General features: G+C 39.7%; 1 long non-coding RNA gene across 2 annotated transcripts in view; it reads left to right on the forward strand.

The window, feature by feature from the left end:
• Nucleotides 1–20,574, forward strand: part of LOC137472096 (uncharacterized) — a 65,515-nt gene that overhangs the window by 26,119 nt on the left and 18,822 nt on the right. Inside the window, exon 4 of one of the 2 annotated variants that reach the window (XR_010998015.1) lies at nucleotides 11,181–13,719. The exons of the other annotated variant lie outside the window; for it this stretch is intronic. This is a non-coding gene — a long non-coding RNA (uncharacterized lncRNA). Of the gene's footprint in view, nucleotides 1–11,180; nucleotides 13,720–20,574 lie in introns of those variants that run through there. 2 annotated transcript variants of the gene reach the window in all.

Below are 20,574 nucleotides of genomic sequence, written 5' to 3' on the forward strand. Positions count from 1 at the left end.
CCAGTAAAGAAGTGTTGTGTTCACGTGGATTTGTGTTTTCATTGTGCCCATTGCCACTTGACCTATTGCTGGGCACTACTGGAAGGTCTGTCTCTCTCATTCTTTCCTTGCATCAGATATTTGTTGAAAGATAGAATCATTTGGCTTGGAAGAGACCTTTAAAGGTCATCTAGTCCAACTCCCCCTGTGATGTGTATGGATGAAGCTCTGAGCTATACCCTTCCCCAGTCCATTACACCCATTGATGTGCCTGAGCTTTCTCCTCTCCAGGCTGAAGAGTCTCAGCCTCTTCTCATATAACAGATGCTTCAGTTCCTTTATCACCTCTGTGCTATCCATTAAATCCATATCTCTTTTGTACTGGACAGTCTAGTCCTGGTGGTGCAGTGCTCCAAACTATGGTCACACAAGTGCTTAATGGAGGGGGAGGATCACTTGCTTTGACCTGTGGTCATTGCACTTCATATTACCCAGGATGATGTTGGCCTTCTTTTCTGTGAAAGCGCACTGCTGGTTTGTGATCATCTTGTCCACCAGGACCCCAATGGCTTTCTCTGCAAAGCTTCCTTCCAGCAGGATGGTCCCTGGTGTATATGGTGCCTGTGTTTATTCTTCTCCCACAGTTCTCTTCAGGGCTTTGCATTTCCCCTTTTTAAAATTCACGGGGTTCCTCTTGAACCAACTCTCCAGCTTGTCTAGGTCCCACATGGTAGCACAACTATGTAGTGGTTCAGCTCCTTCTCCCAGTTTTGCATCATCTGTGAACTTGCTGAGGTGCACTCTGTCACATCATTTCAGGTCATTAGTGAAGCTGTTAAACAGTATTAACCCCATTAATGATCCCTGGATTACACCACTTGTGACTTGCCTCCAACTGGACTTTGTGCTGCTGATCACCACCCACCAAGCCTGGCCATTCAGTTAATTTTCAAGCTGTGTAGTTATCTAGCCCTTAATTTGTCAGCTTGTCTTTGAGGATGTTAGAGGCTCTGCCTTAACTCAAGTTGAGGTAAACAGCTTAAGCTGCTCTCTCTCATCCAACAAGCTGCTCACCTTGTAGAAGGTTAACAGATGGTTAAAGCTTCATTTCCCTTCTGCAAACTTATACTGATTGCTCCCAATCTCCTCTGTTCCCTTCATGTGTTTGGAAATGGTTTCCAGAATGATTTTCTCTATCATCTTTCCATGGTTATAGATTACTGCTATTTATTTAGTTCCATTTTGGCTTTTCAAGACTGTGGATAGACCAACAGGAATGTGAGACCAGCTCCCATATTCCGTTCAGTTGGATATCACCTTACCAGAAGTGTATCTGTAGGACATACTGGTGGGTTTGTGTGGGCAAGTGAGATATTACCTTACCAAACTAACCATGGCAGAGAGGCAGAGAAATTGGAAATCTGTCAGAAGATGCCTCAAAACAATGCATATTCTGATAGCTAATTTTCATTTGCTTGCTAATCAGGGAGGACAAAGTCATTCCTACTACTCTGACATTCGGGCTTTTTTTGTCTTTCTCTTGAACATAAATATTTCTTCTCTTTTTAGGTGTGGGTCAATCAGACAAGAATCTAGGTGGAAAGGCAATCAGACAGAATGAAATTATGAGGCTTTATAAATAATCCTGATTTAAATATGCTAAATATACTCAGAGAAGTTGTGTGATCGGATGTGGTGTATGTAAAATCAAAGGTCTAAGAGAAAAATTGAAGACAGCTGTAAGAAGCTTTTTGCTTTTGTGATTGAAGGCTAGAAAAATTGAGTTTCATATCAGCACCACATTGTCAACAGTGTTGATTGGCCTGAATACTGAGGGAATTAAAAAATTATCATGAAAATTAGCTGTGCTGGTCAGATAGAGAAAAATAACATTTTAATTATTACAATGGCTTGTTTATGAAAATGGTAAAAAATAATTAATTTCACTTACTCTTGTGAGAGGAAAACTACCAAGCCTCCAAATGCTTTCTTACTGTTTTTAGCTTTTAGGTCCCTCCTTGAAGTTTAGAATTGGCCCATGTATTTTCAGAACAGGTTCTGATTTTTTTTCCCTCCTATTCTGATTATTTGTCCTGCTTTCTTTTGCAGTAGTTTACAATTTAGCTCAGTATTCCATCTGCCCTTCCTGTAGTACTAAAATAATTTAAATAACACATTTTTCATGTTTTCTTGAACAATTCGATTCCATCTTTTGCAGAGTGACTGCAGGCACAGAGGTGGGGAGTTTATCACCATGATAAAGTTATTTGATATAATGAACAGCTGGGAGATGAAGGCTCATCTGTTAAGAAAATGTTTTATCTCATGTTGTGAGACATTTTGAATATGGAACAGTAGCTGGTAGTTTAAGGTCAATCCTTATATGAAAGTCAGTGCCTACCAGGAAGTGCCTAAAACATGTGCAAGGCAGGTTCAACTCCTTTTTCTCCTTGTGCTCAGAGCTGCTCCGTTTCAAAGAGTGCTGTTTAGGAATGCTGCTGGATGCTCTCACACTAGGAGATTGTGATACAAACTTTGTAGTGTAAAGAATCAGCTGAAATTCTGCTGTTGCACTGGAGGATTATTTTTTAATAAGTTCTCAGCTGGCATAATGTGCAAGCATTGCTTTATGTTTCTGAAAGGCTATCTACCTTTGATTCAATCCCATCCTGAATCTTAAAATTTGCTGTTGTGATTACTACCATGCTTGCAAATCCCTAATTTAAATTACCTCTTAAGAAACCTGTTTTGTGTGGCTAATTTCTATTTTTCACTCTAGCAGAAAGGGAAAGAGGAAGAGAAGAGGGAGTCATTGTTTTGTGATAATGAGACAAAAAGTGTTTCTTTTATTCTTCCTCTGCAGACCTAAGAGGGATTTTGGAAATATGCTCCTTTTAAGAGTTATCTTCACTGATTCTCTCCTTGTAATAGTGCTTAGCATTTTGAATGTTCAGCATTCAGGTAAAGAACAGTATATATGGATCTCTTGGGATAGCATGTTCTAGCTGTAGAACATCCAGATTTGTAATTTCAAACTTTAATGGATAGAGTTGGCAGTTTTATTATCTGCTTTGTCTTGGTGATTTTATTTTCCCATGGATAGATTCTGATCTCACTGTTCGACAATCAATTCTGCTTTGACATCTAGTTTGTGTTTTCCCAAGAGGCATAGTTAGTTCTTGCTGATCACTCCTCATGGCTGAAAGAAAATTCAATGTACAATTTAAGACGTTTTCCTGAAAAGTAGCTTATGTGGGATGCTTACCTAAGCAGACTGCAGTGTGCCCTGTATTTTGAAGGCATTTCTGGTACAGTGGACAACTGTTTGTAATACTGTTGGTGTTGGGTTTTTTGTTCTTTTATTTATTTTCTTTATTGCATGCTACAGTGTCCTTTTGTTTGGAGTGGTTTAGGAAGATACTGATTCTAGACATTCTGCAATAGTTTTCCTCATGCATCTGAGCATGCACTGAAGATTTTTTTATGGAGGGACTTTGAGAACCATGGTCCTAGCTATCCATAATGTACTAGATTATCTGGGATTTTTCTAATAATTGCTTATGTCTTAGCTGTATTTTTTCTGTTAGTGCTTTTTTTCATATCCCATATTCACAGTGCAGGATTAGACCGTACAGGCCTGTTTTAAAATTATTTGCACTTTTATTTTGATGCGTGAAACTGTGCATTCTCAAAAAATCACACTGTGGTGTGGCATAGAACTTATATTTTATTGATTAATCTTATGTGAGCAGGTGCAAGGCTTCTGAAGTAGATGTCCTGTCATTCACAGCCCCATTAAATACATCAGGGTGTTCGTTTGACTCTTGTTGGTCTAAACTAGATGTAATCCCTAGGATCACATATGTTTATTCAGCATGATAATCTGTCCAAAAAGAGGTAGCTAACATGTCACCATTTCATTGCTGCTGCCTTTGGCCAAATTGGTGTCACTCTTTAAGGAACTGGACTGATGCCTATTGCTGAGTCTAGCCTTGAGAGTATGTCTATGTTCAGTGCTTGTTTCATCATGGACTCACTGCTGTGCTCTTTCTTTGATCTTTCTGTGCTTCTAGGCCTGTTGTGCTTCTAATGCTGTTTAAATTCTAGGGCTCTTGTATCTACATTAGAGCTTTGGTTTGCCTGATTTTTCTCCCATTTCCTTTTTCTTGAAAGTCTTGTGTATCTCAGGTCCTTATCTAATCTGATTTCTAACAAACAAAGATCAGAAGTTCAAGATTAAAGGCTCAGTTAGAATGAATACAGGAACTATTTCCCCATGCTATTTTAATGCTCTGTGATGTTCACCTTGGACAATGTATTCTTCATAATTAATGTATTCAATTTTTCTTTAGGAGTGTGATTGGTAAAAAGCTTGGATTAAAAACATATGTGACAGAAAGGAAGAAAGGCAAATGCAGAGCCCTGCTGCTATTCCCTCTCCCATCCTGTATTTTTGTCTCACTTAAAGTTCATATACAACTCCTAAGGAACCAGGACCTTGCAAAGCGAGAGTGAAGATGATGGAAAATATATGTATTCCATTGACATCATACCCATGTTCACAGGCTGCTTCCTCCCATCTCTCCTCTTAATCTACCTTTGAATCTGTCGATCTGCCATGTCCACTTCTATTGCTTTTTTTCAAGGGAGCCGTGCCTTTGACATTGAGAGATTTAGATTTTATCCCATAGATTTCAGAAAAACATGCCCACTAAGTGCAGTTTGCCTTACTGCTTTATTATTTCTTTGAAAACCTTTCCATTTAAATGGAGAGAGGAATAATTTGTCCAGCTGCTCAACCTTGCCATCAGGGACAAGGTCCAGGGATAAGCAGGATTTAGCAGAGGTTAAGGGGGTACATCTGTACAAGAGCTACTTGTTAATATATTAGTGACGTATCACAGAAGGATTCACTTCGGGCAGGAGCTAAGTGTGGGCTTGGTACATCAGCTGATCTCAGACAATAAGCTCCATTCTGAACTCGTTTGCTTGATCTTTTGAGGCTCATCAATTTCTAGAACAGTATTTATTGCTTTTTGAAATGTTCAGGTAAATAATTAATCTGATAAAGATTTAATGGAGGAAGTCCTGTATTCATAGTAATTTTTTTGATCTTAAGCTAAGTGCAGTGGAACTACAATGTTGGCTTTTAGTACCTTGACAGTTTCTCCAGAAATAATCTTACTTTGACATAAGCTCTTACAGTTATCTGTGCCAGTTAAGTCTTGTGTATTAACTGCAAACACGGGATGTGATATAATGAAACCCAGAGCATATCAGAATTAAATTTGGCATTGCTGCAGGAAAGAGCCAGTTAATGTCCTTGTGTAATTCTTATGTAATAGATTAGATTCTCTGCCTGACTGTTCTGGTTGTCAGTGGTGCTATATAAAAAGCTTACCAGCTTGCTAGTACTCAATTAGCTCATTCACCAGGAGTAAACTAGTTTTCTAGCTTATAGGAGCAAAGCGCTTCCAATCCTGTAATTGGTTTATGCATATAATCTTTTCCACACACCAAGTGCAAGAGTTGACTTGCTAATAGAATTGGAGAATAAAGTGAGAGAGGGGAAAAATACAGAAAGATCTATAAACTCAATCTGTATTGGACCACTGTTTATTAACTGCACCATTTGTTACTCCTTCCGTTCTTTTTGGTTACTTGAGACAACAGATAAATCTTAATAGACAAGAAAAGGGTTCATAGTCACCTAATGCATAAAAAATATTTGGTTTTCAAGATATACAGCTGCTGTCAAGGTCTCAAATTTAATTTGTTTTATATATATTATTTTAACTTTTTACATATTTTCTTTTTTATGTTTTTAGAGGATACAAGTAGGCATTAGTTGTTACCTGTTATAAGTTTTTAATAGGAAGTTGTACATTTTATAAAACAAAACTGGTAAAAGAGATTGGAAAGCATGTTTGGAGATACTATGTCAATGTTAGTTCAGGGTCTTTGAAAAATTATGCCTTATAGCCTATTTTATGGCATAGAAGATAGGATTTTAGGGCTTTTAACTGAAAGATATAACAATCTCATCATAGTATATTTAGTGGACCTTCAAATAATTTCTTCAAAACTTTTAACTATGAACATTGTCAGGACAGAACCAAGTCAGTGCTGGGCTTTTGTTATTGTCTGTTCCTCCCAAGGCAGAAGCACAGTGTCTGATGAGAGCTATCATCCTGAGATGGGAAATGTACCTTCCAGGCTTTAGCTGCTTCTCCAGCCTTTCTTACTTGTCTTTGTGGCATCAAAAAAAATGCAGAAATATTCCTTCTAGAGTTAACCAGGACTATGGTGAGGCAAATATTTTGTTATTTCAGCCTCCTGTCTGACTTCTCATCCATGCAGAGTCTTATGATGAATAAATTGTGGGAAATTCTTGCTTCAAAGCATTCAATGCTAAGGAAAACTTGTATTTTTTAATAAATTTTTTGGTAATATCTGCTTCATTTCCTGCTTTATTTAATGTAAGCTCTTCTTAAAACTGCATAGTTTTCTTTTGAGATACTGAGATGTTTTATAGATATTTTTCATCCAAATGTACATCTTCTAGCTTGCTCATCTCATAGCTAATGCATTTTTAGAAATTTTAATATATGAACATAGCCAATAACATACTTTTTAGTTTAAGAATCAGTCTAAACAGTAAATATGAACTGAAAGCTTAATTCTCCTGCTAGGGTTTAAGCAGATCCTTGCTACAAGCTGAAGAGAAAGTAATTTTCCTAAAGACTTTTGAGCCTTTAATAATAATTCAAATTTGAAAAATCGCATGAAGTTGCAATTGAAAAGCTTTAAGTAGGAAATCAGGGCCATAGTTTCACTTCACCTATGGTTTTAGCTCCTTTTAAACTTCAAGAGAATAGCTCAGAAAATAGGTTGTATTATTATAAAAAATGGGCTGATCAAAGAAAATATGTATGTTCCTGTTGCAGCATGACCAGGTACACTTTATTCTGCCAAAAGCTTTGCTCTGTGCCAGTGAACCTCCTCTGTTCGTTGGACAATATCTTCCACACAAGCAATTTATGTAACTGATTTCCAAGATACCCATTGTAACTCTCTGAAAGAGCTGCACCTTCTGGGCATTCTCAGGCTGGATACCTGGTTCTGACTGTTCCTTGATAAGAATGAAATATCTTAAGGTTTGCCTTTTCCTCTGAGCCTCTTTGAGCCCTTATAGTCCTAGAAACATTTCTCAAGGAAGCTGGATGTGTTGATTCTCCCTGAGCACACTGAGTCTCAGGGAAAAAAGAATGACACCTTGGAGAAGCGAGGGCTCCTGGGAGACCTCATTGCAGCCTTCTGCTACTTAAAGGGGATTTACAAAAAAGAGGGAGAGTGACTTTTTATATGGAAACATAGTGACAGGGCAAGGGAGACTAGTTTTAAAATACAAGATGAGAGATTTAGATTAGATGTTAGGAAAAAATTATTTACTGTGAGGCACTGAAGCAGGTTGCCCAGAGAAGCTGTGGATGCCCCATCCCTGGAGGTGTTCCATGCCAGGTTGGATGGGGGTCTGAACAACCTGATTTAGTGGATGGCATCCCTGCCCACGGGCAGGGGTTGGGACTAGATAATCTTTAAGGTCCCTTCCAACTCAAGCCCTTCTATGGTTCTTGAAAAGTCTCCTGGTACTGACTTGGTCAAAAAAAAAAAAAAAAAAAATCTCTGAGAGCTCCCATTCCATCTCGAAATGCAGGATATTTTCCACAGAATGAGGTGGTGACTGAAAATGGTGATTACCTTAACAGTGCTCCTTGGACTGTGCTTTATTGCTGTTGCTCACTCCCTGTCCCATGGCTCAGGGTGGATGTATTCTCAGATGGGAGCAAGCAGGGAGGGGAGCACAGCGCAGCAGAGGGAAGTGCCTGGATAGCCAGGGGGCAGGACTGTGGTGTCTGGGCACGGTGGGAGGGCAGGTCTGGTCGGGCACCCAGGGTCAAGTAGTGCCCAGCAATCACCAGGCAAGTCCATAGCGATGAGGCAGGGCTGAGAGCAGGCCAGAGAGGCAGCCTGCCTGTCAGGGTCTGTCCGTGGGGCTGGTGGCCAGCTACAGGCACAATCCATGGCTTGTGTGGGACACGAGCAGTTGTGGCTCAGCTGAAAGACAGCTTGGGTGAGAAAGGGAAGTCAGCACCAGTGGAGTGTCCCCACAGCACCATCAGGAGGGCTCTGCCCAGGGTCACCAGAACCCCTACAGAGGGATATAAATGTGTCTCTAGTAGAACATTTCCAGTGACGGATGTCTTTCTGTGCAGTGTCCAAACCTCATTGCTGTTTAGCAGTTTCCAGCACTGATTTCTTGCCCAGTTCCTAAGTCTGGTGCAGGCTGCTTTCTGAATATGACAGAGAATGTCTGTTGCTGTGGCGGAATGCATAGGAGAGAAATAAACTCTTGGTGACTAGGAGTTCAGTTCTGCTGATAGACAGATGTAGTTTTCTGTAGACTGTTAGTCCAATGCTGTCTTTAGAATCTGAAGGTTAACATATCAGCAGCACTACTTGCTAGCAATGACCCACCATTATGCAGTCATTTATATGCAATTATTGAAAGGGTAAAAAAAGTATTGAAAGGGTAAATGTTCTCCTGCAGTGCAAAAGTGAAACATGACTCTTGCTTTAAGGTCACACATTGATTTATCTGATACTACTGGACAATATATTACAAACCAGATGGATCCCAAACCATTCATCTTTTGCAATGCTTGTCATAGGGAAGAGGTCAAATGGATTTAATGAGCCCATATTATGCCAAGCATTGTGAAGACTACTCAAGACTGACAGAAAGTTTTTTGGACTGCCAAACCTCTTTGGAAAGTTCCACATCCTCTTGTATTGTCATAGTTATGATCATCTGTTTATCATAGTTTAGCAGATATTCTTTCAAGAATGGATGGTGTAGTTATAACAAGAAAATTTGTTAAAATACATTAAATTATATTAAATGTTCCATTTAAATAATTAAAAATCATCAGAAAAAAAAAATAAGTGTGCAAGTTCATGATGCAAAGACTTCTGTGGTGCTCTCTTGTGGTAGAGGAAAGGATAACAAGCTTTCTGATTTTTGATTGTCATTACAGACATTTGTTTGGGTGGAAGTCAAAATAAAGAGACTGTGCCCTCCTTTGTTTAGTGTCTGTGCCCTGAAAAAAGGGATTAGCATCCATGAAATTTTTCAGACTCTGAGTAGGAAAGTCCTTTATAAAGAAAAGACAGAAGTGCTAATTTTGGGAATAAGAATATTTCTTGTCTATGACAGAGGTTTGCTTGAGGTTTTCTGTTGACTCCTAAGCAAGGTCCTACACACCACAAATACAAAGCAATAGAAATTTAATTAATGTTAGATCTCATGAAAAGGTGCTCTTCCTCTTAAACAGTGCATACTTTAAAACTATTTTATTTGAAGAAAGGTTTCCCAGTAGCTATAACAAGCTGTCATTAAACTAAGCAAAGAAATGCAATAAATTTTTGCTTGACACTCAGTCATTGAAATTGCGCCTCGATAAAAAGGAAGCTTAATAATTAATTATTTACCTCTACTCTATATCCTCCTATCCCTGTCTTATGGTGGGCAAATGCTAGGAAATGTGGCACAAAATGACTGGATGAATATGGGAAAGGAGCACTGGCCCAGTCCCATGAGGGTTTCAGAATCTAGTCTCAACTTGCTGTAGGGCTTGTCATTATTAGACTTGTGGCAAGAGAGGTAGGAAAGGTCAAGGTGAGGATTTTCTGTATATCCTTGAATATCATGTAATTATACAGTTGTGTCCTTTTTTTCCCACATTCTTGATAGTTTGTTCTTGATAATGCATCTGCCAGTACCAGCATGTACAGGGATTTGTGGATTAACATTTTTGAAGTCATGTTTTTATCCTTAGAAGCCAGAACTATAAGAACTAGAAATTAGTATTCAAAAATACTTTTTACCAGTTTTCTGCTTTGCTGAGGAAAAGAAAAGGCTGCACTTCACCCAAACTGGAGTAATTTTTACTCCTTTTGATTACAATGAATTCAAACTTCAGTGATATATTTTGAATATATTGTCACATCTTTCAGGCATTTGTGGAGGAATAGTGAAATAATGGTCACCAACATCTCTGATTTCCTTAAGATCAGAATATTTGGACCAGCAGTGTCCATTTCATTGCATTTGAATTTTTGTTTCTTTGCGTATCAAAAACTTGAGGGTGAAAGATTTGATTTACTTTCAGCCAAATCCTTTTCATCACACCTACATTTAGAGGAACTCATAACTATCAGTTATGAATTTCTGATTCTTTTACCCCTCTTCTTTCAGCTGTTAGTGGTTTTATCCATTTCCTATCTGTTTAATATTTGTAGACCTGTAAGTCCCTGTGCAGACTTGGTGTACTGCAGCTAAAGGATCAAATCAAGTGGATTACATTTCTAATGTAAATAGTTGAATTGTTTCCAGGTCCACACATATTCATGGTTTATCTTAGTTAACAAAAAATCTGTAGAATTACCAACAGATTATAACTATGGCAACAAGAACAGAGAAGATGGAACAATTTCTTTTCAGGGTGTGATAGGCAAATGAATCTCAGGTTTTGTTTCCGCTGCTGATACTCTGTCCACAAGTCATAACCATTAATGTGTGACACAGAAACATTTGGCAGCCTCATGTCTGTGAAATAAATACAATGTGAAACCATAGCATGATTAACAGTGGATGTTAAACAAGCTTGTGATTTGGAGAAATAGTCTACAAAAGATTTGGTGAAATTTGTGAAATTGCAGAGAATGGGTCCTTGTGTTTGTGGTTGAAAAACAATGGAAACAAATAATTTAATCAGTGCCAGATTAAGCTGTTACAACATGAAAATAATTATACTTTTCATAGCAATTAACAATTAAATATTTACAATTTCAAAGTTATTTTAATGATAATTATAACAATGTGTATACACTTTCCACTGCATAAAAATACAAAGGTCCATCTTGAGAAATAAAAAAAAATAGTTTCTCATTGAATTGCACTAGTGAACCTGATGAAACTTTAAGCCCTTTATTTCTTTTCAAAGTGAAAAGCTGTGTCAGGGGTTACTGTCATTAATAGTCATGGCTTCAGTTTCCTCTTTCAGAGAGGTTTTTTCTCCACTGAAATGTTCTATACAACCTGGGTCTCTCTCTCATTGCATGCACCCATCTCTGCATAGGTTCTTTTGGAAGTCTGTGGATAAGTTCTCCACCAGCAATTCCAGGTTCAATGAGTAGGCATGGAGGAGAAAAAAACTTACAGCTCTGTCTGCTGGTCATGAGCACTTGAAGTCCTCTGGTGCTTCATCACAGTTTTGGTCTCACTCTCAAACAAAATACTTCTTCCATTCGCTTTTCTGTGACTTATTTTTCTTTTCTTTCCTTATCACTGAGAAAACACAAGTCTCACTTTAGTGCCTGAAAGCTCTTCTGTAGCCACTGCCTGTGGCATTCTGTGTTTTCCAGCTTGTTGTGATTATTTAGCAAAGTCATAAGAATAGGCCAGAGTCCAAGTCAGCCGGAATGCATCCTCCCACTGGAGGAGAGAAAGCTCAATGCCTCAAGCTGAGAGATTCCACTGGCTCAATAACTGCTGCCTCTGATTGCTGTCTGTGCAATCAGCCCTTGCCAGCTCAACAGTGAGAGCATGAGCCTGAGCTCTGCCGAGGGCCCAGGGAAAAGTAGGACAGTTGAAAGTTTTTCATTCATAGCTGGTTCTGCAGAGGAATGGCTCCTTCTCCCTAGGAACTTCTGCCAGCCAGGTAGCATTGCCACTAGGGCTGAGCAAAACAACTTTATTGCAGGCAGCAGAGAGGGGCTGAGCACCTCTACAACCAGGAAGCATTTGATTCATCTGCTGAGTAGCACCAAGGGTCAACAATATGATTATTGTGGTGAGTCATCCTCACTCAGCTGAAGATGATCATAGAAAGAAACCCCGTGGGAAACGAACCCTTTTGAAGAGAATAAATCATCTCCTTTTAGTAACTGATCTATTGTTCAGCTTGTTCATAGTGCTGGAGGATAAGCTGGCCATCAGTGAGCACCAAGCAGTGGGACAGGACAGTGTAACTCCAACAGTTTGTTGAAGTAGAGATGGAGGAGGCAAGGAGAGGCCTGCAGACAGATTTAGAGGCTGAAGCTCATTTAACATCTCTACAGAGCTGGTAGCTGACAAGAAGGTGGGGGAACCAGATCTCCCACAGGAAATCCCACTGTTGCAAGCTGTAACTTTCCTTATGCCACAAATCTCTAGGCTTTTTGCAACCTCTGATGACAGGATTTGTGGGGAGAAGTGCAATCCCAGCATGGCCTCCTGGTGAACAGGACATACACAGCAGTCAGGTGGATGGGCGAGTGTTTCTTCACTTGTCTCCAAACACAAAGTGTCCTAAGGATAGCCAGACAAGGTGAGCCTCTCTTTCTTCTCCAGGTGTTCCTCCAAATGATGAGTGCCATAAGGCCCAGGAGCATTCTATCTACGTTTCTATCGTTGTTACATATGTTGTGTCTCACTGCATTCACCTAGGCCTCAAATTCCTGCCCTGTCTTCTAACAATGTATCTAGTCTTTATGTTCTCCTGTGTCCCACCATGTTTCACCATTGGAATTAAGGACCTTATCCATGTTTAAAGTCAAAAGCCTGGATCTAGTGAATAGTAGAGGATTGTGGCTTTTATACTTGTGGGCGAGCCCTGTTTCTGTTCTGAGGACTCCTTTCTGGAGTACCTGTAGCCTCTTTTGACTGGAAAGGTTTGGTTAAGAATTAGGGGAATGAGTCAAAACAGTGTTTGAGAAGAAGGTCAATAGCTGAGGCAGAGGAGGAATAAATGTACCCAAGTATGGGTGAGGAAGCTTGGTGTTTGGGCTTTTTCTGTTTTGGCAGACTTGTTAGTAGGGGTCTTGGCTGTGACTGCAGCATACTTTCAAATAAATAAGTACAATTACATTTTTTATATAATCACACAAATTTTTTTAGTTTGTTGCAATTAATCTGAAGTGCATGTATAAGGAAATAGCTTTAATCATGTATCAAAAATTAAACTGTTTTAGATTCAGAAGTTCAGGTGTTTATAAGAAGGGTCAAGACAGGTTTGCAGTGCAAAAGAAGTTTCTGGTAAAGTAGTTTAGTTTGATAGCGATTAAAGGATTACAAATATGTAGAGATGTGTACAGATTACACACATTTCCTGTTTCAAAATTAGTCTAAGTTAAAAGTAAATATATATGTATATAGGTACTGAGCGGAATTTGAATAACAAAATGCTTAATTTTGTGAGTTTTATCTATCTGAACTGAAAGGAGATAGGCTATGTATTCAATTAGTAGCTTTAAATTAAGAAATAATAGCTAATGAATCTGCTGAATCTCCTGACAAATCTGTATGTGGGTCCAGATTCCCTCTCAGCTGGAGCCTGCCCTCCCACCCCATCTCTTGTGGAGAAGTCCTGGCTTCTGTATTTTGTTTGCAGAATGAGTAGTGAGCTAAAAGCTCTGTTGTGGAGCTGTGTCCCTTGTCTCAGAAGATGTTGCCATGTAATTGAAAAGGTATTCTTTTCCGTGGTACCCAAAGTACTGGTACTTCATGGTTGTGCAACACCATTTCAAGGTTAGTTTTCTCAGTCAAAGGGAAAAATTATGAAAGCTTTCAGTTAATCCAGCTGCGCACCCACGCATATTGTGCATTTCCCGTTGGACCCGGAAAAAAAAAAAAAAAAAAAAAAAAAAAAAAAAAAAAAAAAAAAAAAAAAAAAAAACAAAAAAACCCAAAAAGCAAACCCATGAAGAAAAGCAAATGGAAGGAGGGAGACTTAAGGCGAGCCTTGCTGAGCGCTGGAAGCGCTGGTCAGTGACAAGCAGCAGGAGCGCGGGTCGCTGCTGCCACCCGCTGGCGCTGGGCCGGGCTGCCCACGGTCCTGCTCCGGCCTGGAGGAAAAGCCAAATGCTCGAGATCCCAGCGGTATTTTCTGGAATTGTGCAGGAAATAGGGATCATTTGTCTGAAGAACACTGAGACTCTTTAACATTGACGGTCTTATCTGACAACTGCCACAGTAATACAGATCTGAAAGGTTTTTTTGGTTCATATTTTCTGTTTAGTTTTGTAATGATTTTTCCTTTTGTTGTTTGTAATGATTTTTCCTTTTGTTGTTCTCATGACTGTGAGGATAGTATATATTAGGGCTAGTGATACTTCATTCACAAAAAGCTCCTTACTGGAAACTGTCCCTTTTAGTAACATCTAAATATAAAATCACGCTTGTCTGTATAAAGAGACTCCCAGCTAGTACCTGTTCAGACAGTAACAAGAAATCCACCCCAGAGCAAAACAATACCAGTGAGACCTGGAGGGTTATCTCAGCTGTACCAGAGACCTCTCCCCTTCCACTTACCCGCACGGCTCAATCTCTCTGAACTCCAGAGCAAACACATAAGACTGAAAGGATGTTTTGAAGGTCAGCATGCTTTGAACCTTTCCGGTGAAAGTATTGCAAAATCACTATCGAGCATTCTGTCAGGATCTCCCATTATTTGTAGATTGAGTTTGATTTTGCTGGGCACTGGCCTCGTTGCAGCACAATGTCACTTATGAACATTTTAGGCCTTAATTGCCTTTTAAAATGTTTTTCAGGACCTCTGTGGTTTAATACAAAGATGCACATCTATTTAACTTCAGCATATGTGTGAACTTTGTGACTCTACTGCTTGTTATTGAACCCATTTTAAGGTACTGCTTTTTTAAGGAAAGGTTTGCTGGGCTAGGACAGAGATTACACAAATGTGAGTTATTAGACACCATAATGATTAACTTCCAGGTTTTGATTAGCAACCTTAGGCTATCTTCTACTTTATTGCATTAAATGTTTTAGCTTTCTCAACTTTCTTGGTCTCAGTGTCTGTCTCAAATCTCGCAGTTGTATCATCTATCCCAGACATGGCTTATGTTACAAGCATCCAGGACTCCATTACGCTATTGTAACACAAGTTGTTATATATATATATGTATATATATGTATATTCTTGAAGGAGTTTACTGGAAGACTGAGGTTACTCTTCTTTATTGCTGTTTCTGGAAGCTAACTAAAGCAGAGGTGAAAGATATTGGACAAATAATTGAATTTGTCGTTTAATGGGAGTACCATTTTCTGTTTCTACTGATGTGATCTCTCTGGCACCTTTCAGTCTGTTATAGACAGGGGGAGTTAAAAATTTTCTTAGCATATGAGTTCAAGGTGGAATTGGGGTGGGAGTTGATTTATTAGTCTCCAAAAGAAATGTTTCAGATTCTTGTGCTACTGACAGCTGTGAAACTTCTTGCGTGGTTTCCACGCGGTGCACGTAACAGAGGCTGTGGTTGGAAGGCAGACATTGCAAAGGAGCACGTTTGGAATCCATATATTTTGGAGAAATGCGATCCTTTGTGTTGTTGTTGAAAAAGGCGTGGAAGAAGCTCTTGGCGAGGAAGTAAGAATTACTTTTCCCCGTGCTCTCGGGTGCCTTTCCCCCACGGAGCGGTGCTGAAGGCAGCGGCGGCAGTGCGGCAGCAGCCAGGACTGCCCACCCTGCCCTGTCTTGAGTTCTGGGCTCCAGCAGGCTTCACCAGAGCAGAGGCACCATGCCCCCAGACAAGAGAGCAGTGCAATGTCCGTTCCTGTGATAGTCTTTCAATATCTTGTTAACAATATACTTCAGTATAGGCAGTAATTCTGGACTCACAAGAGTTACTTTTACTCGAGTCTTTCTGATAGCTTTGTCACTTTATAATCCTGTTTTTTCTGGTTTTGTTTTCTCTTCTTCCTTTCAGTGACCAGTCTTTGTTTACTTGCTTTGTGGTTTTCAGTCTGAGACTGTAGCTTTACAAATTATTTTGCTGGTGGCTGATCCAGGTACAGACCTTGCCCCCGCCCTCAGCTGTGCACTGTCACCTTGACTGTTTATTCTGCTCTAATAGTGGTTTACTTGATTGTTGTATCTGCTAAAGTTTTGTAATAAAAAATTCCCTTTTTTAATGGGGATTTCACCCTATGTACGTACCTTATGCTGCTATTCTGTTTTTTAAATTTATGATAATATCACAGGTCTGTTTAAGAGAGTGGGGAAGCAAATACTAGTATTGATCAGAACTGAGATAATGGTAACTTCAGCAGCTGGCTGGTTAATTATGTTATAACTGGGGGCAAAAGGGCATTTCTATATGTATATGACCCTGTATATTTCCTATATATTCCTTACAAGGGATTTTTTTTTTTTTTTGGTTTTTAACAATATGATGTTCTAGTTCAAGGCTAAATTTTGGCAAAGGAACCTTGCAGCTCTTCACAGGAATTTGCTCCCTGTCAGAAAGATTTGTTTATTTCAGAAGCTGCCATCCAATTGGGACACTTTGTGGTGTTGGTCATGGCTTGTAAGCTTGGTGGGATACCATGTGGGATAAGTATTTGAATTGCTTCTGTGCCTGCAGACAGGAGAAAACCTTTCTAAGCACATCGTATTGCTCATGCACTTACACTGTTTTTCAGGAATGATGAGATGACATTAGAACTCTCAATGGGTTGAGGCTGTGTTAGCAATCAAAAGGTATAAATATTGTTAATGCTTTGTGAGTTTAATAATGATCTGAAAATAATTCAACTTGGTCTTTTGGCACTTGAATTGCTTTGGGATGCAGCCAGTATTTCAGAGCTTCAATGTCTGAAACAATTCAGGGCTGCAGGCCATTTTTAGGATGTAAAAATTACTGTGAGTGGCTCATCTTTATGTGCCTATTCAAAGGATATGCAATGTCCTGATCATTTTCCTTCAGAATCATAAAAACAAGAAATATCAATAGCAACTTTTTTAGCATTGATTAAAATTCATGTGAATAGTCATGAGGTCTTTCAGTAAAGAAGGTTTTCCTTGCTAGATTAGGACAGTTTGTCTTTCTGCAAGCACATTTCATATTAAAGATGAGCTTTTATTAGTCATTATGTTGATTTGTTTACCCACTATTTGTATTGTCCTCAAACTAATTTGGCAGTAGGTAGCTCTTTATCTTGAAGGTTATTTGGAATTACATGTTGCATCAGAGCACAGTGAGTTTAACATAGTCAACAAATTGAATATATCCATCAGGAAATAGAATGTGATAAAGCAAAAAGCTTTGTTTATTGGAGATTGTATTGGTCTTCCACTAAAATAGAGACACTTTTGTCTCAGGAACACTGATGTTATTGGTACCTGATTATTTCCTGTTTCAATTACAATCAATTTTTGAGGATAACAGGAGCCATTCCTTTTGTTGCTGAATACATTGCTTGATACACCTCTTTATTGATTTCCACGAAGTTTTTTTCTAAGGTATTTATACAAAGGTCTATTAATGCTAGCATTGTTGGGAATAAATATACAATTATATTTATGTAGTCCTTTCAGAAAACTGTGCGAAGGGACACCATAAGAGAAAAAAAACCTTTTGGATTTCATTTACTTTCTCCTGATTAGGCACTTGGCTGCTCACAGCCAAGTGAATAGTCATTTATAGTGAATGAATGTGCTATGGCTGTGAATAATGGCTGTGTTGTAGTTGGAACAGAGTCATATAATTTTTCCAGTTCTGGTATTGCAAATATAGCTTCAGTTCAAATGTCTGCATAATGCTTCTATTTTTTGCACACTAACATAGAACTGAACCAACTGAGGAGCTCATATATATATATATATATATATATATATATATATATATATATATATTTGGACATAACTAAAAAAAAAAACTAAAAAAAAAAAAACCAAAAAAAACCAGAGTTGCTCCTCATATTCTATTTGAAATTATCCATAAAAGAAGATTTTGCATTTTTAATGTATAGCTTTACCGTTTATGCCCTGTGTGATGTTGTTTTACAGAATATGCTGAAAATGGTAATCAGCAAGCAATTTGTTAAAGATGATACAGAACTGCTTTTGCACTAGTGAAATGTTGAAGGTCATCTCTTAGAGCACTCTTGTAGTCCATTTAGGTATAGGTTCTAATTCATAAAGGTATGCGGTGAGACAAAATTCCTGTATTATAGGCCAGTGTGCAAAAGCAAGAAAATAAAAGGCTTATGCATAAAGCAGTATCAGCTGCTGTCATGTTTTGAAGCAAAATCCAGGTCTATGCAGGTTACCTCTGTCAGAAAAAGCATGAAATAATGTATCTTAACGGTGATTCCCCCATTTATTGACAAATAATTAAAAATACCCCAAAGAACCAAAACACAATTATTTATTTAATCACAAGAAGATAAATTAATTTCTTAGGATTTAAAGAATTCCAGTCAAAACTTAAAATAAATAAAAGTAATTTCACATGGTAATCCTATGAGATCACAGTATTACAGGATGATTGGTGGGAAAGTCCTTTCAAAACTTCTTGCTCTTGTGTGCAATTGCTCACCCTCTCAAATTGTGTTTTTGAGGCCAGGTTATATAACTAAGCCAATGTATATAACAAAGGTGCAGATAGGAATGAGCGACTGGGGGCAGCAGAAACAAAGCAGGATTTGCTCTTAGCTTGAAATGAGTGTCTTAATGCTGCATTTTGATGTTACCTTTCCAGAATTTTGTTCATGTTTTTCTACCTCCCTCTCATTGAAACCGTATCCATAAAAACCCCCATTAATTTAATGATGTTTTACACAACCTACCTGTATCTTTCTATACAAGACTCACTTCTGTCTGTTGATGTTAGAGTTGCCATTGCCCTTGGTAAACAGTGCCCTGTTTTCCAGCAGGGACTACAGCCTTCTAGTAGCTACTGTTCACTCTTGATCTTCCAGAACAGAGCATTGCTCATTTCAGCTGTACCTGTAAAATCAAACTCTTCATATCAGAGGAGGAAAACTCAGGTTTTGAATAGAGAACATGATGGCAGGTGAGTGAAGGTTAATATCTCTGGAAGAAACCCCATGGCCTTCCAAGTTGTGGGGTGTGTTGTTAATGGTGATTTCCATGAGCTAGGACATCTGTGTAGGATATGCACTGAATATGCACTGAATGCATCTGGTCCCTCTGGGGACAGAAATTTCAAGTTGTGCAGAAAATGCCTGCGGTCAGGTAAGGCTTGTCTCAGGGCTGCTAGTGACATTTCTACAAGATGTTAAAGGGATTATGTACTGCATACATGGAGCATGCTTATGTGGGTGTACTGGGTTTGGGTGGCAAGGTTTTGGTAGTGGGGGCCTTCTGTGAGAAGCTGCCAGAAGCTTCCCACGTGTCTGACAGAGGCAATGACTGCAGGCTCCAGGCTGGACCCACTGCTGGCCAAAGCTGAGCCCGTCAGTGACAGTGGTAGCGCCTCTGGAATAACACTTTTAAGAAAGGGTGGAAAACACCTGTGCAATGGCACCCAGAGGAAAAAGGAGTCAGAATATGTGAAGAAACAGCCCTGCAGGCACCAGGGTGTCTGCCCCAGGCACCGGAGCAGAGATTCCCTGCAGCCTGTGGGAAGGACACGTGTTGAAGTTCACAGAGCACTGTCTGCAGTGGGAGGGATCCCACGCTGGAGCAGGGGAAGAATGTGGGGAATCCTACCCCTGATGGGGGCAGAGACAATGTATGATGAACTGGCTGCAGCCCCAATTCCCCATCTCCTTGTGCTCCTGGGAGGTAGAGAATTCAGGAGTGAAACTGAGCCAAGGGAGAAGAGAGGAGTGGGGGAGAAGATATTTTAAGACTTGGTTTTCCCTCTCATTACCCTGATCTGGTTTGATTGGTTATAAATTAAACTAATTTTCCCAAGTTCAGTCTATTTTGCCTGTCAAAACAATTGCTGAGTGATCTCTCCCTGCCCTTATCTTGACACACAAGCTTGTTGTCATAGCAGAGACGCAGCAGCTTTGGTGGGCACCTGGCGACCAGAGAGGGGCCACCCACCACAGCCAAGGGCGTTCTAAACGTGTTTGAGAGTACTCTTCTACTGAGAGTGGATCTATTGAAATGGAGCTGGGGGACTGTATGAGGAAGAAGGAGCCAGTGACACTTTGTCCATAGGAAATTTAGGTTGAAGTCTTCAGAAAAACCTCTGGCCTTCACCTAAGCTTTGTTTTGTTGAGGAATACCCTCAGTGCTGGTAGCTCGGTGAGCAGCTGCAGTGCCAGCTCGGGGTTCAGCTCTGGTGGTGAGAGCCCCAGACGAGAGGCCATGAACTGGAACCAACCTTTGCACAGCAAAGGGCACGGGGACCTGTGGTGCCAGCCAGGGCACCGGACACCCAGAGACACGGCAGGAGCCGAGGACTCAGCTGGAAGACCCCAGACTTCCCTGCACTTTGTCTGTGAGGGTGTAAAAGCCCAGGGGTTCCTTTGCTCAGGGTCCCTTCCCAGAGGCAGCAGCTCCAGCTGTTATTCTTTGTGACATCATGATTAAATTACTGAAAGGGTCCAGAGGTCTGAGACTCTGCTATGGAAACTTGGTCTGACTCTGTGAGTGTGGGGTGTGTAGTTGTGAAGTGCCTCTGTCCAAGTGAGACTGCCAGAGTGGCTCATCAATGGGCAGACAGGCTTTAACAGTTTTAGGGGATCTAGTAATTTTGTTCCAAGTGAGAGCATAAGCA

Source organism: Anomalospiza imberbis, chromosome 4 (genome assembly GCF_031753505.1).
Source record: "Anomalospiza imberbis isolate Cuckoo-Finch-1a 21T00152 chromosome 4, ASM3175350v1, whole genome shotgun sequence".
In the NCBI taxonomy this organism is placed as follows: Eukaryota; Metazoa; Chordata; class Aves; order Passeriformes; family Viduidae; genus Anomalospiza; species Anomalospiza imberbis.